General features: G+C 63.8%; 1 protein-coding gene across 3 annotated transcripts in view; it reads right to left on the bottom strand.

Annotated features, from left to right (window-relative positions):
* Positions 1 to 2,385, bottom strand: part of LOC106025984 (uncharacterized) — a 49,220-nt gene extending 46,835 nt beyond the window's left edge. For 2 of the 3 annotated variants that reach the window (XM_063248063.1, XM_013144647.3), the window contains exon 1: positions 1,779 to 2,385. The gene's annotated coding sequence lies outside the window, so the exon portion shown is untranslated. The remainder of the gene's footprint in view (positions 1 to 1,778) is intronic. The other variant, XM_013144651.3, reaches the window with a different exon arrangement.
* Between the last annotated feature and the right edge of the window lie 3,615 nt (positions 2,386 to 6,000).

Below are 6,000 nucleotides of genomic sequence, written 5' to 3' on the forward strand. Positions count from 1 at the left end.
CTTTCCTGGTGCACACCAGCATCTAACGCGCCCCTTACAGAGAGTTTCCGTAAACCTAGCAAGTACCAGCCAAGCACTTCGGAACCCCTCATCACATCAACATCTTTCCTACTGCATTTTGAAATCTCTCTGGGAGTGAAACAGAGAACCCCTCCGTCCCCATTAACTTCCACACCCAGTGAGGATGTGGGAACCCGAAAATACAAAGGAAGAGGCCAATGCGACCCTTCGGCTGGGGAGGCCACCCTCAGCCTGGAGGAAAAAGAGGCCGAGGAGGAGGAGACCCGAGGGACTCTCAGGCCTCCACACAGCCCAAGGCCAGGCCAGCAGGTGAGCGACTGGAGCTCGGAAGAGGATGTCACCTCAGGTGCCAGTGCGGTGAGGACACCACTGCCGGGGTGCATTCAGGATCTGCAGAGTAGGGGTCTGGCTGGGCCCCCAGCCCTGGCTTGGGGCTGGAGGGTAGCCCTGGGACCTGAAAGGACGTCCAGTTCTCCCTCGTCAGCAAGACGATGTCCAGTGTGACCTGGCTGCCCCCATCCCTGTGAGATGACAGCCCAGAGGGTGCCTGGACTCTCCTGCCGCTGGGCAGCGCCTCGTGTCTGCAGAGCCCGCAGCGCATCAGGCACCTGAACACCTCTCTCGGGTCCTGGGCCATGGCAGCTGCAGGCGGTCAGGGCTGGGCTGGAGGAGGGGACTGGTGCACTGCGAGGTGCCCCATGGGCAGGAGAGAGACCCTGTACCCTCGTCCACGTGACCGCTGTTCTTACTTCCGTGGAGCCAAGGGTAGATAGAGAGGCTGCTATGTGTGCCCCCCAGAGAGCCTTCTGGGAATGGGGCTCTGAAGTGGACAGAAGACAGTCCCCTCGCCCAGCCCTCCCTCCAGGCTCAAGCCCCCCCCCCTCCAGCCCCCTAGGCATTCATTCGGTAGCACCTGGGGGTCAAGCAGAAATTGGGGGGACCCAAAGGGCAGGAAAGTCAGCCCGGGCTCAGCCTGAGTCCACGGGAACAGCTGCCCACTTACAAATGAGGCAGTCACTTCCCCAAAAGTTTTCCACCTGCACAGAAAAGCAGCATCAGCCGCCCTCCAGCAGACCTCCGGCCGGGAGGGCTGTGCCCCACCCCGCCCCCTCCATACCGCGCTCCAGCCCAGCCATGCGGGAGCCATGCTTCCCTGCAGGGCCACTCACAACCCAGACCACACCGACTGCTCTCCCCAGCCCCTGTCTCCACCCACGAGTGCCAGACCCCAAGGGCTGGGAGAGCCCCGGAAATCCCGAGCCCCAATCAGGAGCAGCCTCCCTGCCGGTCCTGCTGGGGATCCCCGCCCCCACTCGCGCCTCGGTCAATGCTGCAAGTTCCAAGGTAAGTTTCGCCACAATCCTAGCTGCTGGGGCTCTGCTGCAGTTCGACAGGTCAGCGGAGCTCCCCCGCCCCCCTTTGGTGACCCCCAGCCCCTGACCGGCAACCCCATCCAGCATGCACCCCCAAGCACCTAGGGGTGGCTGGTTTCTTGTGGAAAGCCCGCGTGTCAAAGTTCCCGCATCCCAGCTGGACTCGCCCTCCTGGCCCTGCCGGCTGCTGGCTCTGCAGTTTTCCAAATGTGTGGCTGGTGCCACGCGCAAGAGAAAACTCCAGGCACCGCGTCGGAGCCACTCAGCACCGGCACCCACTGGCACTCGCCTTGCCGGCGGGCACACCCCCACCGCAGCACTGGGCAAGTTTACGGGAGCCATCCCAGAGGGCGGGTGGCTGCAGCCGTGGGCTGGGGGACTCACCAGGAGCCCAGGGCGCCCTTCGGGCTGAGCTGGTGACCGAGGCGGCAGCGGTGGCGGCGGGTGCAGGGTCGCGGCTCCCCGGGAGATGCTGCAGCAGCGGCAGCGCCAGCCGCCTCCTCCCGGAGCCAATTGCGAACGCAGGGGTGGGGGCGGGCCGAGCTCCCGGCGTCCGCACTCGGGGGGAGGTAGAGAAGAGAGGAAGAAGACACCGAGCACCCCAGCTCCGCACCCCTGCCCCCCAGTCCTCCTGCAGCAGCGCAGACTTAGCAGAGCAAGGAGCTCTTGAGGGAGAAGGAGGGAGTGGGGGGGAGAGAGAGAGAGAGAGAGAGAGAGAGAGAGAGAGAGAGAGAGAGAGAGGAGCCGCTGGTGCAGAGTTAAGGAAGGAGAGGCAGCCGCTGCCCGCTGCACACCTTGCGCTCCGGCGCATCTGCAGGAAGCTCCTGCACCCCCAGCCCGGGCGGGCGGCACAAGGTAGAGGTCAGGGCGGAACAAAAGGGAAGGCCCGCGGGTGTGCACGCTCGCACATGCACGCGGCCCCACATGCGGAGGCTCACGCAGGCGGGGGGAGGGGAGGGGCAGGGCCCGACCCGGCTGGAGCGGGTGTGGGGGCCCGGGATCAGAAGAAGCCTCACCTTGGCAGCTCTTATATACCCGGCCAAGCATCCCAAACACGCCGCCCGGCCAAGTGGCCCCCCTCGGGCCGTGCTCCCTGACCATATTTAGTCAAGCAGGGGAAAAAATAGCCTGTCAGCTGGGCCGAGGCCGGCCTGGCAGCCAGGAACAGGGTGGGAGCCCAGCGCCATTGACGAGGTCCCTGTCCCCAGCCCAGGCGGCAGCCGCCCTCCCGCCCCTCCCTGACAAGCCTCCCACCGGTTGTCCCTGCCCTGCAATCCCCTCTGCTATTTTTAGCCTAGCCCGGTACAGAGGCGCCTCCTCGGCAGCGGGCAGCAGCCTCTAAGGCCATGCCAGCCGTTCCTCGTCCCTTGGGGTGCCCTGGAGAGACCCAGGCACTCTAGGGTGCAGGGCCAGGGAGGGGCGCTGCCTCCCTGGGTGCCCTTGGCCTCCTGTGTGCTGAGCCCAGCCTGGGCCACCTAGGCTTCCCCGTGGTTTTGCCATTTTGCTGCGGTGAAGCTGAGCCCCTGTACTGAGCGCTACCAGTCACCTTGTCCGAGCAACTTGCTGGCCACCTCTCACCTGGGCCTCACCATCAAGGTCTTGAGGCTGGGAGACCCCAAGTCTATGGTGCTGGTCCATTTGGGAGCGCCCCATCCCAGGGGAATGACTGAATTACATAACAGGCATGTGCCAGGGCCCAGCCGCGCCCAGACCCAGAGTCCAGTGGCCTGGGCCGACCCACACTCCCCTCAGGCTATGTGGCACTGAGTAGACTTCTCCTCCCACTGCAGACTCCCCAAGACTGTGAAGTGACATGGGGACCCACTCGTAGAAGGCCAGAAGCAGGCACGCCCAGAGACATGAGTGGCAAGTTTGTGCCAGTCGTCAAGCGCCATCCAGAGCCTGGGCCTTGAGAGGCCCTCTCGTTCCAGAATCGGCCTGCAAGCCTCTCACACCTGCGCTTCTGGGCTGTTCCCTCTGGCCAGGCAGGCAGTGCAACCCCTCCAAGTGTGCTCTCAGGACACCTGAGGGGGCCCTGTGTCCACTCCAGGCCAGCCCTAGCAGAGCACAGGGCCACGGCTCCAGGACCACCACCCAGCTCCTGGGTCTGTCCTGCAAGAAGGCACTGACTGAAGCCAGGTCTGCGGAGGTGAGGAAGGCAGAGCTGAGAAGCCCCTTGCCGGTCACCACACAGGCTGCCCCTGCCCACAGGAGGCTGCCGCACTCCCAGGTCTTCTCTGACATGACTCTGCCTCACCTCAGGTTACACTGTGGCCACACGTGGCTCTTGGCTGCTGTGTTGCACCGAGGCTGAGGAACAGTGTGCAAATGAGCCAGTGTGCTGGACACTGAGGGGAGGCCATCTACCAGGAAATGCGGTGGAGGGCAGCACCAGGGGGTGCCTTGCAGGAAGGCCTGGGGCTGCAGGATGTACATAGCCCAAGTGAGGACAAAGCCAGCAGTTTCCAGGAAGAACACCCGGGCCTGGAAGGGGTCAAGGCTGGGATGCAAGACGGACAGCACAGAGGCCAGAGTGGACGCAGGCAGCAGTGACACGGTCTCTGGTGGTGATAGGCTACGTGGCCCAGGCCTGGGCGTGCGTGGGCATCATGTACCCAAGTCAGGACACTGCCCCATGGCACCCCATGGCCACTCAGGGTCACTATAGGACCAGGGCAGCGCCGTCTGAGCTTCAGGAGCCCCAGCTGCCCCTGCAGCAGGGCCAGGCCAGTGGGGCTGAGGTTGGATGGGAGTATGGCCCTGCTCTGGCTGCAGCCTCAGTTTGCCCACAAGATTCCCTGATGAAGCGGAAGTGCCTGCAAGAGAAAGAGGTCATCAGGGACAGGGATCCTGGGAAGGAGAGAGGGAGACAGAGCTGACACCAAGTGGCTTCTTGGGCCTATTTTGCAGGTGACCACACTGAGGCTCAGGAAGGCACAGTGCATGTACAGCATGTACCTAGGGAAAGGAACATGGGGGGTTCAGTTCCCTGCCCCTCATCTTCCTGCCTCCCTGAGCCCTGTCCTTTCCTCAGATCTGGAGTCAGCCCCACACCCAGGGCCTGGAAGTCAGAACGTGATGCCAGAGGAGAGTAGGGGACCTGTATCCTGGAGGTGAAGAAGATGCCCTTGCCCTCGTACTGCCTGGGAATCAGCTTTCTGGGTGGTCCCATGGGGCTGGCTCCCAGGTGGGGGCCTCTGGAATTTGGGGAAGTGGAGCCACATCCCCAGGCACCTCACCTTCCCCATGCAAGGACCTCAAAGCAGCAGGCAAGGGGGGCAGGGCGCCAGCAGCTTTGGGGACACCAAGGGTGGCAGTGGAGCCAGAGCTGCCCCAGCCTGCAGTTTCTGCCCACATCGCTCCAGGCGAGGGACCCCGCCCTGGGCTCCAGCTCACTCTGGGCCTCAGCAAAGTGACCTCGAGCTTCCCGAGCCAATAGCAAGAGCATCTGCAGCACAACCCTAAGGCCGGCCCTGGGGAGGCGGAGGGGGAGCCCCTTGGGGTCTTCCGGCACCTGTTTCTGGTGCTCCAGGGACCCAGTGAGCGAATGACTTAATGAAAACCACTTTCCAAGAGCTGGTGATGGCTCCACTGCCTGCAAGGTGACGAGGGCTGAGGGCAGCAAGTGGTCACAGCGGGGCCTCTCTGGCTGGAGCCCCGATGACCTGTGGCCAGCACAGGGATTTGGAGCGAGACTGGGGTCTTCTATGGGCAAACATGCAGGCAAGCGCCCTTGGAGAGTCAGCGCAACTGGAGGACCAGGACACCCTGCCAGGAAGTTCACCCAGCCCGGGACCCTGAGAGCCCTGGTGAGTGAGGGTCACAGCCCTGGCAGCAGTGGCTGTCATGGGAGGCATCTGTAGGCTCCAGCCAGAGCTGCCCCACACCGGGAAGACGCTGGTCACCCACAGTGAGGCAAAGCTCCGGCAGATGTTGGTGTTGCTGGTGTTGCCGCAGGCCAGGGTCATCACAGTGTTTTACACCTCGACAGGGGCCAGCCATGACATGGGGCACGGTGGCCTCGCCCACCTCTGCCGGGAGCAGGACGAGAGCCCAGCCCTCTCATCAGAGAGCCGGCACCTGACGTGTCTCTCCTAGGAAATCTACTGACCTCTACCTAGAAGCCAAGCCCGGAGACCAAGCAGGCCACTTCCTTGGAACTGACCCCGTAACCGTCCCAGGGAACCCTTCCCTGCTGCCTGGGCCTGCGCAGAGCCCTCCCCGCAACCCTCACCCTGGCCACCCCGCCGGGAAGCCCCTTCATGGACCCTAGCACATGCCCACGGGAATTGAAGTGCTGCTCACAGGGGCCAAACGGGACGCAGCCTAGGTCCCTCCCCACGGAGGGGCACACTCCTGCCGTGGGAAGGCTTCAGGCCAGAGAGAGAAATGAAGCTGCAGCCCACGCCCGCCGTGACGTGGGTGCATCTAAAGACCGGCTGCCACGGGAAAGAAGACAGACACGCAGAAGCCCATGGCCATGGATTGTCCAGCAGAGCAAACCCAGAGACGGAGGCAGACTGGCTATCGGGCGGGGGAGGGGGGGTGGGGATAGGAAGCAAGTACTTTGCGGCATCGGGCTCCTCTGGGGGCCGAAATGTTCCGG

Source organism: Cavia porcellus, unplaced genomic scaffold, assembly GCF_034190915.1.
Source record: "Cavia porcellus strain 051 isolate PalLab524CR breed Dunkin Hartley unplaced genomic scaffold, mCavPor4.1 scaffold_5, whole genome shotgun sequence".
NCBI lineage: Eukaryota > Metazoa > Chordata > Mammalia > Rodentia > Caviidae > Cavia > Cavia porcellus.